The following is a 15,411-nucleotide window of genomic DNA, read 5'->3' as shown; positions in this document are numbered from 1 at the left end:
CATATATATCGAGCGATAAATCATAAATAAACTTTTTCGAAGTGTCCTTAAAATTGCTTCAAATTTAAACGTTTCCCATATTCTTTTTACTAACATTGTGTTCCACCCTAGTGCATTAGCCGACTTAAATTTTGAGTCTATAGATTTTGTAGAAGTCTATCAAATTCTGTCCAGATCGAGTGATATTTAAATGTATGTATTTGGGACAAACCTTTATATATAGCCCCCAACACATTTGACGGATGTGATATGGTATCGAAAATTTAGATCTACAAAGTGGTGCAGGGTATAATATAGTCGGCCCCGCCCGACTTTAGACTTTCCTTACTGGTTTTTATATGCTATTGTTCAATTTTTCGCACTTTTATTACATGTGTCTGACCTAGAATGGCCTCAAACATAATACTATTTGTTCTTCAACTTATACTAGGCATCAGCTTGACATCGAGTAAAAAGTTTTCGCTCACTGTGAAGGTTAGAAGGATATTTCTCGTGCCAGTCTCTAGCTAAAGCGAAAACAGCGAAACAATGTTTTGTAAAATATTCGTGCCAAAAGGTGGTGCATGTGAAATATTGCGATAATTTGAGTTGAGCTAAACAAAAGTTTTCTTACTTCATCGTCATCAGCATCACCTTGCAATATGCGCTCTCTTGAACGAACGTGCTTTATGGTGTATGAGTTATATGTCAACCAGGTGTTTAATAAATAACAAATTTCCAAGGTCGAAACATCTGTGACATTTTGCGTTTTTTGGGTAATGGCAATTCTTACCATCCTCTGGGTTAGAGTGTAAGTCTTTCGTGACATTACAAAAGAATTAATTTTAGAAAACATTGACATATGAAATTTCTGCAAGCTTTTTAAGGTCTAAAACATTTATAATTCCCTTTTGTTTGTGATAATCCATTTTAGCAGAATGAAATTAAGTCTAAATTCTCTCACCTCCACCCTAACTCAGGTCAATTAAGAAAATGCTATGCTTTGTTTGTTTTCATTGTAGAACGATGGGGTTTTTTCATTTGATATCAGGTGTTTTAATTTGCAAATTAAATAACTTTGAGAATTTATTAATATTGTCTAAGGGAGAGAGTACATTGAAAAAAAAAATAGTCATAATACCAAAACCTTCATGTCCTTAAAATACGAATGTTTTATCCAGAAATCGATAAACTTTTCATGGGAGTCGTTTTCTCCTTGTAACATAATTTAAATTTATTTTTATTTTTGTCATTCCGTTTGTAATACATCGAAATATTGCTCTAAGACCCCATAAAGTATATATATTCTGGGTCGTGGTGAAATTCTGAGTCGATCTGACCATGTCCGTCCGTCCGTCCGCCTGTTGAAATCACGCTAACTTCCGAACGAAACAAGCTATCGACTTGAAACTTGGCACAATTAGTTGTTATTGACGTAGGTCAGATGGTATTGCAAATGGGCCATATCGGACCACTTTTACGTATAGCCCCCATATAAATCGACGCTCAGATTTGGTTTGCGGAGCCTCTAAGAGAAGCAAATTTCATCCGATCCGGCTGCAATTTGGTACATGGTGTTGGTATATGGTCTCTAATAACCATGCAAAAATTGGTCCACATCGGTCCATAATTATATATATAGCCCCATTCCGAGGCTTCCAGACTACGAAAGGTGCTAGCATCCACGAGCTCCGCTCCAGGTTTCATTAAAACATCGGACGGCAATTGGACAACGTCCAGTGAGGAGACGCTGGAGGTACTATTGGACACACATTTTCCCGGAAATCAGACGGTTGAACCATGCACTGGCGGTGCCACAGTGGCTCAGCGATCGTTTCCTATCGAGGAAATTGTATCGGAATCTAGAATAAAATGGGCGTTAAATAGCTTTGGATCATTCAAATCCCCCGGACCTGATGGAATTACTCCAGCGGAGTTACAAGCGGTGGCTGACAGAATTATCCCCTGGTTGTCGGCGATGTATATAGGATGTATCAACTTAGCATATATTCCACGAAAGTGGAGGGAATCAAAAGTCGTTTTCATACCTAAAGCGGGAAAAGCCTCTCACTCGAATGCGAAGGATTTCCGACCAATCAGCTTATCATCATTCCTACTTAAGACTCTGGAGAGGATGATAGATATTTATCTTAGAACTAGCATCGATTCAAGTTTGCTCTCAAAACGACAACATGCATACTCGAAGGGCAGGTCTACTGAGACCGCATTGCATGAACTAGTCAGCTTTATTGAAAGCTCACTATCTGTCAAAGAATACACAATCGTGGCATTTCTAGACATCGAAGGGGCGTTCAATAACGTCCATCCGAGCTCGATATTAAATGGACTGACAACTCTGAATGTTGATCCAGGTATACTTAGGCTGTTAGACGAACTTCTAAGGAAGAGACGCATTTCAGCCACACTAGGACAAGCAAACATACAAAGGTATGTGAACAGAGGCACTCCTCAAGGAGGAGTTCTATCACATCTTCTTTGGAATGTTGCTATAAACGACCTTCTGGTTTCCCTAGAAAATGAAAGGATACAAGTGGTGGCATACGCAGATGATGTGGCGCTAGCAGTCAGGGGAAAATTCCCATCAACAGTTAGAGATATTATACAGAGAGCCCCCCGGATGACTGAGAAATGGGCGAAAGATAATGGTCTTGGTGTATATCCAGCAAAGACAGAACTAGTCACGTACTGCAAAGATCGCAAAACTCCCACGGTTAGGCCCATTTCCTTAGGGGGTATTGAAATTCCCTTTAGGGAGTGTGCAAAATACCTTGGCGTTATTTTGGACAGGAAGCTGAACTTTAAGCTTAATATTGAAGAAAGGGCGAGGAAAGCAACGGTAGCTTTATACTCGTGCAAAAAGGCAATAGGGAAAAAGTGGGGACTAAGACAAAAAATTGTACATTGGCTATACACGGCAGTAGTTAGACCTATAATGCTATATGGTGTTGTAGTCTGGTGGCCGGCACTTCAGAAACCGACTTGTTTAGATAAAGTTCAGCATATGGCGAGCTTATGTATCTCAGGCGCATTTAGTAAGACAGGAACAGACTCCCTTAATGTCATGCTACATCTATTGCCTTTAGACATTTTGGCCAAACAGTCAGCTGCAACAACGCCTGAGCGGTTGCGCAAGCTATCGCTGTGGTCGGAAAAAAGTTACGGTCACAGTTCGGACCTCAAAATAATGCCAGATGTGCCTAACGTAGTGGATTACACTTTGGCGAGTCCACTTTTCGACAAAAAGTTTGAGACTCTCATTCCCAACAGTTAGGCGTGGTGTACACGGACCCCGGGGAATAAAAATATATACATTTCTACACTGATGGCTCCAAATTGGATGGCCAAGTGGGTTTCGATGTATATTCTAAAGATCTGGAACTTCGAATAGCGAAAAGATTACCTGATCACTGTAGTGTTTTTCAGGCTGAAATATTAGCAATAAGAGAAGTGGTGAATTGGCTGAGAAGTAATGCTCCAATCAATATTGGCATTAATATATACTCAGACAGTCAACCTGCAATAAAATCCTTGGAATCTGTGTTCCTCAACTCGAAAACGGTCATCGACTGCCGCAAATCTCTCAATGAGATGAGCAGCACAATATTCACCTAATATGGGTGCCTGGCCATAGGAACATACCGGGGAACTGCGAAGCAGATGAGCTAGCAAGGCTAGGAACTACCTTACATATTTCGGGGGGAACTAGAATCTGTTGGTATGCCTCTGGCTACCTGCAAGCTCTTACTGCGTGAGAAGGCTGTCATGATGGCAAATGTTCGATGGGAGAATTGCAAGGGTTGTAACGACACCAAGCAAATATGGGCCGATTTAAACTTAAACCGTACACTAGATATGCTAGTGTTCTCGAGACGCCAGATATCACTCCTGATATCTGCTATAACGGGTTGCTGCCTGACAGGCGATTTTGCAAAAACTATTGGTGCGAAGTATAATGACTATTGTATGAGCTGTCATGATGCGGAGGAAAAAGAATCAATAAAACACCTCTTGTGTGAGTGTCCTGCATTTTGTGTAAGGCGTAAGCAAATTTTAGGGGCATATAGCTTCAGATTACTGGCGGACCTGGAAAACGTTAATTTAAGCAGTCTGCTAATGTTTTTGGAACAATCTGGTTGGTTCAACAGAAGAAAATAATCGAGAAGGTTCAACGGTTAAAACTAGAAGTGCCCATATGTAATAGGTACTTTTAGTTAATGTGGTATCACAATGGACTGAATAGTCTAAGTGAGCCTGAATCTTAATCGTGCTGCGACTTTAACCTAACCTAACCTAACCATACCCCATATATATACCCTTCACCACTACTGTGGTACAGGGTATAATAAGTTTGTGCATTTGTATGTAACGCCAAGAAGGAAAGGTCTGAGATCCATCGTTTAGTATACCGATCGTCTTAGAATTGAATTCTGAATCGATTTAGCGATGTCCGTCTGTCTGTCTGTCCGTCTTTTCATGTATTTTTGTGTGCAAGGTACAGGTCGCAGTTTAAGTCCAACCGTTCTCAAATTTGGCATAGGGTCGTTTTGTGGGACAGAGACAATCGCTATTGATTTTGGAAAAAATAGGTTCAGATTTAGATATAGCTGCCATATATATTTATCCCCGATCTGGTCATAATTGGCGTGTTTATCAAACGATGTTCTTCAAATTCCGTACATCTGAGCCTCGAAAAGCTTGCAAAATATGAGCCAAATCGGTTCAGATTTAGATATAGCTCCCATATATATATTTCGTCCGATTTAGACTCATATGACTACAGAGGCCAAAGTTTACCACCGATTTTCGTGCAATTTTGCACAGAGAGTAATAATAAGAAAGCTTTGTTAAAATCTCAAAATGGGGAGTACCATTTAGTTAAATTTTCGCACGAGATTATTTAATCTTCCTATAAAACAGTTTACTTTTTTCTGGGTAGTGGTGTGCATTTGAGATTCGACCCGACCGAACTGAAATCCGTATATACTTGTTTAAATTTAATTTTCATTATTTTACTCTCTCCAAAAATTTGTGCTAACAATCCATTTCCTAATTTAATTTAATCTTTGTTCTTTCCAATTGTTCAAAAATAAAAGTGTTTAATGTACATCATCAATTTACATCAAAAGAGAAAATATCTAATATTTACACATCCTTATCGTACATCAACCACAAGCAATGACATTGTTCCCAGGAATACAAGGGGAAATTCTGTTGGTGATGGAAAAAGTAAATCTCCAAATATTGACTAAAAGCAAATCTTTATATATTTTTTTTATTCGTTTGTGTGATTTTTGCCAATACACAGGGAGGTAAACCCCCCTGTTAGACAAAATGCAAATCTAGAGCTTTCATTATTTGTTATTCGTGTGGCTGCCATTGTTGTTGAACTGAACAAATATTGTGCTTCATGGATATGCACTGACAAAAAAATGTATTAGGGGAAAAACTCTACAAATTAATTATATATTTACAGAGTGTGTAACAACTAGAGTTTTGCCTAGGAGTTCACGGTAAATTTTTTCTGAGCGGGATCCCGAGATTTTTGAAAAAAACTTCCCGCTTTCTCGGAAATGGATATTCGAGAAAACCCCTAGTCACAATAGAATTTGAAACATTTTGTATAAAAACAACAGCCCTAAGTTCGATAGCGACAACGTACACAGAGGAGGAATATGATCACCTTCTAGAACAAAATTTTATTTTGTGATATATATTGGATTTTGCAACAAATATGTTGTTTTCTTTTAAAAAAATTTCACCACCCAGAAACAACAATTTGCTCTAGGAGATAACCATATTCCTTTTCTGGGTGGATATTTCAATATGAAAGTGATATGGTGACAATATATGCAAAATGCATGGGGACTATGTGCAAAATGCATTTGTTATACTAACATTGTCATTATGTTTGTTACCCACAACTCAAAAAAATCTGATTCAAACAAGAAATTAATTGCACCAATTAATTTTTTAATTGAAATGGCTTCAATCACAGAAATTATAGTATTAAATTAAAAAATTAATTGACAGTCACTTAAAAAAGTAATTGATCCAATTAGAAAATTAATTGATACTATTAATTTGTGTGATCGATTTTTGTTTCAATTAAAAAATATGTTCACTCAATAAAAGTTTTAATTGAATATTTTTATACCCTCCACCATAGGACGGGGGTACATTAACTTTGTCATTCCGTTTGTAACACATCGAAATATTGCTCTAAGACCCCATAAAGTATATATATATATATTCTTGGTCGTGGTGAAGTTCTGAGTCGATCTAAGCATGTCCGTCCGTCCGTCCGTCTGTTAAAATCACGCTAACTTCCGAACGAAACAAGCTATCGACTTGAAACTTGGCACAAGTACTTGGTATTAATGTAGGTCAGATGGTATTGCAAATGGGCCATATCGGACCACTTTTACGTATAGCCCCCATATAAACCGACGCTCAAATTTGGCTTGAGGAGGCTCTAGGAGGAGCAAACTTCATCCGATCCGGTTGAACTTTGGTACATGGCGTTAGTATATGGTCTCTCAAAACCATGCAAAAGTAGTCCATATCGGTCGATAATTATATATAGCCCCCATATAAACCGATCCCCAGATTTGGCTTGCGGAGCACCTAAGAGAAGCAAATTTCACCCGATCCGTCTGAAATTAGGTACGTGGTATTAGTATATGGTCTTTAACAAACACACAAAATTTGGTCCACATCGGCCCATAATTATATATAGCCCCCACATAAACCGATCCCCAGATTTAGTTTGCGGAGCCTCTAAGAGAAACAAACTTCATCCGATCCGTCTTTAATTTGGTACAAGGTGTAAGTATGTGGTCTCTAACAACTATGCAAAAATAGGTCGACATAGGTCCAGAATTATATATAGCCCCCATATAAACCGATCCCCAGATTTGGCTTGCGGAGCCTCTAAGAGAAGCAAATTTAAACCGATCCGGCTGAAATTAGGTACGTGGTATTAGTATATGGTCTTTAACAAACACACAAAAATTGGTCCACATCGGTCCATAATTATATATAGCCCCCATATAAACCGATCCCCAGATTTAGTTTGCGGAGCCTCTAAGAGAAGCAAATTTCATCCGATCCATCTTTAATTTGGTCCACGGTGTTAGTATATGGTCTCTAATAACCGTGCAAGATTTGGTTCACATCGGTCCATAATTATATATAGCCCCCATATAAACCGATCCCCAGATTTGACCTTCGGAGCCCCTTGGCAAAATTCACCCAATCCGGTTAAAATTTTATACGTTGTGTTAGTATATGGTTTCTAACAACCATGTTAAAATTGGTCCATACTGGACTTAATTATATATAACCCCCATTTAAACCGATCCCCTGATTTTACCACCGGAGCTATTCGAAGAGCAAAATTCATCCCGGTTTGGTACGTGGTGAAATTTGGTTCATTGCGCTCGTATATGGCCGCTAACAACCATGCCAAAATTGGTCCATATCGGTCTATAGTTATATATAGCCGACCGCCAAAAATAATCTACCAAAATTTTATTTCTATAGAAAATTTTGTCAAAATTTTATTTCTATAGAAAATTTTTTCAAAATGTTATTTCTATAAAAAACATTGTCAAAATTTTATTTCTATAGAAAATTTTTTCAAAATGTTATTCCTATAAAAAATTTTGTCAACATTTTAATGCTATACAAAACTTTGTCAAGATGTTAATTCTATAGAAAATTTTTTCAAAATTTTATTTCTATAGAAAATTTTGTCAACATTTTATTGCTATAGAAAATTTTGTCAAAATTTTATTTCTATCGAATATTTTGTCAAAATTTTATTTCTATAGAAAATTTGGTCAAAATTTTATTCCTATAGAAAATTTTGTCAAAATTTTATTTCTATAGAAAATTTTGTAAACATTTTATTTCTATAGAAAATTTGGTCAAATTTTTATTCCTATAGAAAATTTTGTCAAAATTTTATTTCTATAGAAAATTTTGTAAACATTTTATTTCTATAGAAAATTTTTTCAAAATGTTATTCCTATAAAAAATTTTGTCAACATTTTATTGCTATACAAAACTTTGTCAAGATTTTAATTCTATAGAAAATTTTTTCAAAATTTTATTTCTATAGAAAATTTTGTCAACATTTTATTGCTATAGAAAATTTTGTCAAAATTTTTTTGCTATACAAAACTTTGTCAAGATTTTATTTCTATAGAAAATTTTGTCAAAATTTTATTTCTATAGAAAATTTTGTCAACATTTTATTGGTATAGAAAATTTTGTCAAAATTTTATTTCTATAGAATATTTTGTCAAAATTTTATTTCTATAGAAAATTTGGTCAAAATTTTATTTCTATAGAAAATTTTGTAAACATTTTATTTCTATAGAAAATTTGGTCAAAATTTTATTCCTATAGAAAATTTTGTCAAAATTTTATTTCTATAGAAAATTTTGTCAAAATTTTATTTCTATAGAAAATTTTGTCAAAATTTTATTTATATAGAAAATTTTGTCAAAATTTTATTTATATAGAAAATTTTGTCAAAATTTTATTTCTATAGAAAATTTTGTCAAAATTTTATTTATATAGAAAATTTTGTCAAAATTTTATTTCTATAGAAAATTTTGTCAAAATTTTATTTATATAGAAAATTTTGTCAAAATTTTATTTCTATAAAAAAATTTTGTCAAAATTTTATTTCTATAGAAAATTTTGTAAACATTTTATTTCTATAGAAAATTTGGTCAAACTGAATTATTTACTTTTTTTGTTTACGGACTAATTTACAATTGAGAACACGGTGTTAAGAAGTTTGAAGATACCTTGCCATCGGCAAGTGTTACCGCAACTCAAGTAATTCGATTGTGGATGACAGTCTTTATTACAAGTTTCTATGCAATCCATGGTGGAGGGTACATAAGATTCGGCCTGGCCGAATTTACTTCCGTATATACTTGTTTAAAACTCAATTAAGACTTTAATTGGAAAAATTTTCATGACATTTGTTTCATGAACCCACCAGGAAGAAAAATTTTGGTTAATTTTAGAAAATTTCACGCCGATATCACAAAAATTCTTGAATTTGTCGAAAAATAAAGTAAATATTTTTCAAGAAAATTTATTTGACATAATTAATTTTTTTCACTTGTTAAAGAAAATTTTTTAGTTTGAAGGAAAAAAATGGAGTTCATAAGGGCAAGAATGTCTTTAGTGCCACACGAAGTTCAAGATGGGCGCATTATTGGTAAAATTTACAAAATTTAAGAAATTCTGAACAAATTTATGGGATACACGATTTAAGTTAATCGTTATGCTTCGTTTGTGCATAATTTTTTCCTCTGTTTTAGTTTATTTAACTAACGTACGCAAAAAAAAATATTAGAGTCTTGGAAACTTTCTTAAAATGTAATAATTCCATGAACTAAAATAAAGTTAAATCGGCTTTAGTGAAATATACGGTTCACTTTTTTTTGAGTGTAACAAAAAAATCAAAGAAAATGTTTGTTCCCATCCTCAATAACAAATAAATTTGGATTTCAGTAGATCTCAAGTTCAACAACAATAAAAAATAGTAACGAATTGGCTAAGTAAAGGTAATTTTTTTTTTAGTTCAAAATATTTACAGAATTAATATGGCAATAGATTGGATATCTGTGTATTGAGCATATCTCCTCTACATATATGCATGTTTGCATATTTGAAAATTTATTCAACAATTTTTTTTCTGACCATGTTATTTACTGCATTTTATGTTTTGGAAATTCCTTTATGTAAATGCAAAAATAAAGAAAACACTCAATCTAGAGTAAAAATGGAAAAGAAAATACTTTAATGCACAACTTCGAAACATTTTGGAGCGAATATGGGATTGAGGAAGAAAGAGGTCAGTACACTTTCAAAAATCGCTTCTATAACATTTACTCCCAAACACATTCTGTTTCAAACCTATATATTTGCAGGACATTGTTTGTATTGTTTAAAAAGTCTTTTCGTTCGTGTATGATAGAGTCCTCATATGCATACCATGAAAACTATTCATAGGTGAAACAAAGAATCAGAACATATCAAGAATCAAACATATCGATCTAGAATAAATCGTATCTATGTTACGACAATAACTTCATAAACCGAAGATAAAACGACCAAACCGAATAGCTCGCATTTAGGCTTGTTTTGGGAGCCACCGTGGTGCAATGGTTAGCATGCCCGCCTTGCATACACAAGGTCGTGGGTTCGATTCCTGCTACGACCGAACACCAAAAAGTTTTTCAGCGGTGGATTATCCCACCTCAGTAATGCTGGTGACATTTCTGAGGGTTTCAAAGCTTCTCTAAGTGGTTTCACTAGAATGTGGAACGCCGTTCGGACTCGGCTATAAAAAGGAGGTCCCTTGTCATTGAGTTTAACATGGAATCGGGCAGCACTCAGTGATAAGAGAGAAGTTCACCACTGTGGTATCACAATGGACTGAATAGTCTAAGTGAGCCTGATACATCGGGCTGCCACATAACCTAACCTAACCTAACCTAGGCTTGTTTGCATACCCAGCAAAAAAATTTTCGAAGTACTTTTAAAGGCACAACTTTAAAAGCACTTTCCAAAATGTCCTTCCAGAGATGTTCTTTATTTTAACTCGCAGGAAGTTCTTTTAATTCTTTCAGTTTTATAACTCGTGTTTTTTCATACTTTTAAAGGGCAATTTTAACGTTTTTTGTTTCAAATATGTTAAAAAGAGGTCAATGAATAAAATGTTTTTTAAATTTTGTCAAAAAAATTTCTCAATTCATTCTAGAAAAATTACGGACAAGCGTTAGATTGCATTATAAATCATAACAAGTATATACGGCTGTAAGTTCGGCCAGACCGAATCTTATGTACCCTCCCCATGGATTACGTAGAATCTTCTACGAAAGACTGTCACCCACAATCCAATTAATTGGGTTGTGGTATCTTAACATCGCTTTCTAAATTGTGAGTTAGTCCATACGTGGTATATATTAGACAAAAAATAATTACGAATCAATATGGACTTTTGCACGGTACGTAGAGAGCCAGAATTGAAATATGGGGATCGCTTATATGTGGGCTACATACAATTATGAACTTGATATGGACCAATTTTTGTGTGATTGGGAATCTATTTATCTGAGGGCTATATATAACTATAGATCGATATGGACTTAGTTAGGCATGGTTGTTAACGGCCATATACTAGCACAATGTACCAAATTTCAACTGACTCGGATGAAATTTGCTCCTCCAAGAGGCTCCAAAACCAAATCTCGGGATCGGTTTATATGGGGACTATATATGATTATGGACTGATATGGACCACTCTTGGCATGCTTGTTAAATATCATATACTAACATCACGTACCAAATTTCAACCGAATCGGATGAATTTTGCTCTTCCAAGGGGCTCCGGAGGTCAAATCTGGGGATCGGTTTATATGGGGGCTATATATAATTATGGACCGATGTGGACCAATTTTTGCATGGTCATTAGAGACCATATACTAACACCATGTACCAAATTTCAGCCAGATCGGATGAAATTTGCTTCTCTTAGAGGCTCCGCAAGCCAAATCGGGGGATCGGTTTATATGGAGGGCTATATATAATTATGGACCGATGTGGACCAATATCATGTACCAAATTTCAGCCGGATCGGATGAAATTTGCTTCTTTTAGAGGCTCGGCAAGCCAAATCGGGGGATCGGTTTATATGGGGGCTATATATAATTATGGACCGATGTATACCAATTTTTGCATGGTTGTTAGAGACCATATACTAACACCATGTACAAAATTTCGGCAAGCCAAATTTGGGGGTCCGTTTATATGGGGGCTATACGTAAAAGTGGACCGATATGGGCCATTTGCAATACCGTCCGACCTACATCAATAACAACTACTTGTGCCAAGTTTCAAGTCGATTGCTTGTTTCGTTCGGAAGTTAGCGTGATTTCAACAGACGGATGGACGGACGGACGGACGGACGGACGGACATGCTCAGATCGACTCAGAATTTCACCACGACCCAGAATATATATACTTTATGGGGTCTTAGAGCAATATTTCGATGTGTTACAAACGGAATGACAAAGTTAATATTATTATTATTATTTTTAGACAGATATAACTCAAATTTGACACAATGTAATTGTGGACATTAAATACCTTTAGATTTCTAATTATGGGTAAATCGGATAAAACTCTTGGTTTCTGCACCCTAAAAAAATCACTTCTTTAACATATACTCCCAAAAGCATTCTGCTTCAAGCATACACATTTTCAGCATTAGTCCAAACAAAATATTGTTTGTACTTTTCAAACATATTAGTTTTCACCTTAGGCATACACTGGTAGAAAAAAAAACAAAAACTTTTGAATGAAATGTTATTTGTGTGTATATATTTTTAAGGCGCCAGTTAGTTACTTAATTTTTTTTACTTGCAGCATACTCTCTCGGTCTCTTTTTCTAAACACATATATGTTTATAGGCATTTTCTAAATTAATATATGTTTGCATTCACACATATTATATTTAAAAAAAATTGTACGTCCCGAACAAAACAAGTTCTAGCATATTAACATAAAGTCGTAGTTTCCTATGAACATTATATACCCAGCACAAAAAGAGTCCGGAAGAATTTGTGATTCGGAAGTAGTGCAAACTTGGATTATCCCGAACGAATTTTACATGGGCTTGTCATAGGACGGAAGTACTCCATTTTTGGATATTTTGCATTGCTTTAGAAATTGTGCCTTAGAAGTTCATTTGGATAAAAACTTTAAGAAAACTAAAAAAACAAAGTTTTTTCCAATTTCACTTTTATTTTCTTTTTATCTAATTTTTACAAATTTAAAAAAATTCTTCGATTCCACTGGGGGTTAAACCTCGGTCTGTTGGCACCATACCAGAACGCCTTAGCACACTCAGCCACAAACGACATTGAACACGCTGCACCAAAACGTCTATTGAAATGTTTGTGACATGAACCTTATATGACACCACGGCATGACATTCTATCTACTTCCTGAGATGTTCTTTATTAATAGGTTGGCTGATAAGTCCCCGGTCTAACAAAGAAAAACACATTTTTTCTCAAAATTCGTTTTTATTATTCAACATAGTTCCCTTCAACATAGTTCCCTTCAACGATTATAACGACCTTCCAATGTGTTGATACCATTTTGGTAGTACTCCTTCGGTCTTGCCTCGAAATAGGTCTAAGTTTCGGCGATTACCTCTTCATTGCAGTCTGAGAACAAGAAAAAGTCGCTGGGAGCCAGATCTGGAGAATACGGTGGGTGGGGAAGCAATTTGAAGCCCAATTCATGAATTTTTGCCATCGTTTTCAATAACTTGTGGCACGGTGCGTTGTCTTGGTGGAACAACACTTTTTTTTTCTTCATATGGGGCCGTTTTGCCGCGATTTCGACCTTCAAACGCTTCAATAACGCCATATAATAGTCACTGTTGATGGTTTTTCCCTTCTCAAGATAATCGATAAAAATTATTCCATGCGCATCCCAAAAAACAGAGGCCATTACTTTGCCAGCGGACTTTTGAGTCTTTCCACGCTTCGGAGACGGTTCACCGGTCGCTGTCCATTCAGCCGACTGTCGATTGGACTCAGGAGTGTAGTGATGGAGCCATGTTTCATCCATTGTTACATATCGACGGAAAAACTCGGGTGTATTACCAGTTAACAGCTGCAAACACCGCTCAGAATCATCAACACGTTGTTGTTTTTGGTCAAATGTGAGCTCGCGCGGCACCCATTTTGCACAGAGCATCCGCATATCCAAATATTGATGAATGATATGACCAACACGTTCCTTTGAGGCCTCTGCTATCTCGATCAACTTCATTTTACGGTCATTCAAAATCATTTTGTGGATTTTTTTGATGTTTTCGTCGGTAACCACCCCTTTCAGGCGTCCACTGCGTTCACCGTCCTCCGTGCTCATTTCACCACGCTTGAATTTTTTCATACCAATCAATTATTGTTGATTTCCCTGGGGCAGAGTCCGGAAACTTATTATCAAGCCAGATTTTTGTTTCCACCGTATTTTTTTCCCTTCAGAAAACAGTATTTTATCAAAACACGAAATTCCTTTTTTTCCAATAACAAAAGTTGCTTCACAAAAGACGCTCTATCTCACAAACTAATTGACTTACAGACGCCAAATTTTGACACGAATCATTTGAAGGTAGGTACTATATAAAAATACTAGCGACGCCATCTATGTTTCAGACCGGGGACTTATCAGCCAATCTATTAAACTACGGATTCTATAAACCCAAGATGTAAAATCGGGAGATCGGTCTATATGGGAGCTATACCAAAACATGGAACGATACGGACCATTTTCGGCACACCTTTTGATGGTCCTCAAGTACCTCTAGATTTTCAATTTCAGGCAAATTGGATAAAAACTGTGGTTCTATAAGCCCAAGACCCCAAATGGGGGCTATACCAACATATGGGCCGATACTCACAATTTTTGGCACACCTCTTTATGGTCATAAAATACCTCTAGATTTCAAATTTCAGGAAAATTGGATAAAAACTATGATTTCTATAAACCCAAGACCCCAAATCGGGAGGTCGGTTTATATGGGGACTATATCAAAAATTTCAGGAAAATTGGATAAAAACTATGATTTCTATAAGCCCAAGACCCCAAATCGGGGGTCGGTTTATATGGGGACTATATCAAAACCTGGACCGATATAGCCCATCTTCAAACTTGACCTGCCTGCAGACAAAAGACGAGTTTGTGCAAAATTTCAGCACGATTGCTTCATTATTGAAGACTGTAGCGTGATTACAACAGACAGAGAGACAGACAGACGGACATTGTAGTTAAAATAAAGAACATCTTTGGGAGTAAATTTTTTGAAAGTGCTTTCAAAATTGTGCCTTTAGCAAAACTTCCAAAATTTTTTGCTGGGTACTTTAGATACTTATCAGTTTATATAAAGAATATCTAACTGTACACCTATCTCGACAGCTTTTTGTGCTATTTAAGAAAATGTATACAAACGTCACATGTCAGAAAAATCGAACTAAAATCAGCTTCCATGACGCTGAAGAAGCCAAATCTTGAGATCGGTTTATATGGACCGATATAGACAAATGTTTGCTTGTTGGATAGAATTTTAACCGCGTCGAATTAAATTGCACCTTGTGTTGGCGCATGGAATTACAATAAGGGATCGATCACTCACGGGGACTTTATATAATTATGGTCCGATATGGACCATGGTAGTGAAAAGTCCAGTAAGAAAGGACATTCCACATATGCGATAATGTTCTGTAGCTTATAAATAACTCATTTAAAATGTCTGGTAGGTCAAAAGTCGACTTTTCAATAACCTCCATAAGTCTAAGGTCTAGTTTT

The 15,411-nt window shown here is 35.8% G+C and overlaps 1 protein-coding gene across 1 annotated transcript in view; it reads left to right on the top strand.

Moving 5' to 3' along the window:
- The window catches only part of LOC142225126 (uncharacterized), a 979,687-nt gene that overhangs the window by 659,515 nt on the left and 304,761 nt on the right, over nucleotides 1–15,411 (top strand). The gene's annotated exons all lie outside the window — the stretch shown is intronic.

The sequence above is a fragment of the Haematobia irritans genome, chromosome 2 (genome assembly GCF_050003625.1).
Source record: "Haematobia irritans isolate KBUSLIRL chromosome 2, ASM5000362v1, whole genome shotgun sequence".
Lineage (NCBI taxonomy): Eukaryota > Metazoa > Arthropoda > Insecta > Diptera > Muscidae > Haematobia > Haematobia irritans.
Note: the sequence above shows the minus strand (reverse complement) of the source record. Positions and strands in the feature narration are given on the sequence as shown.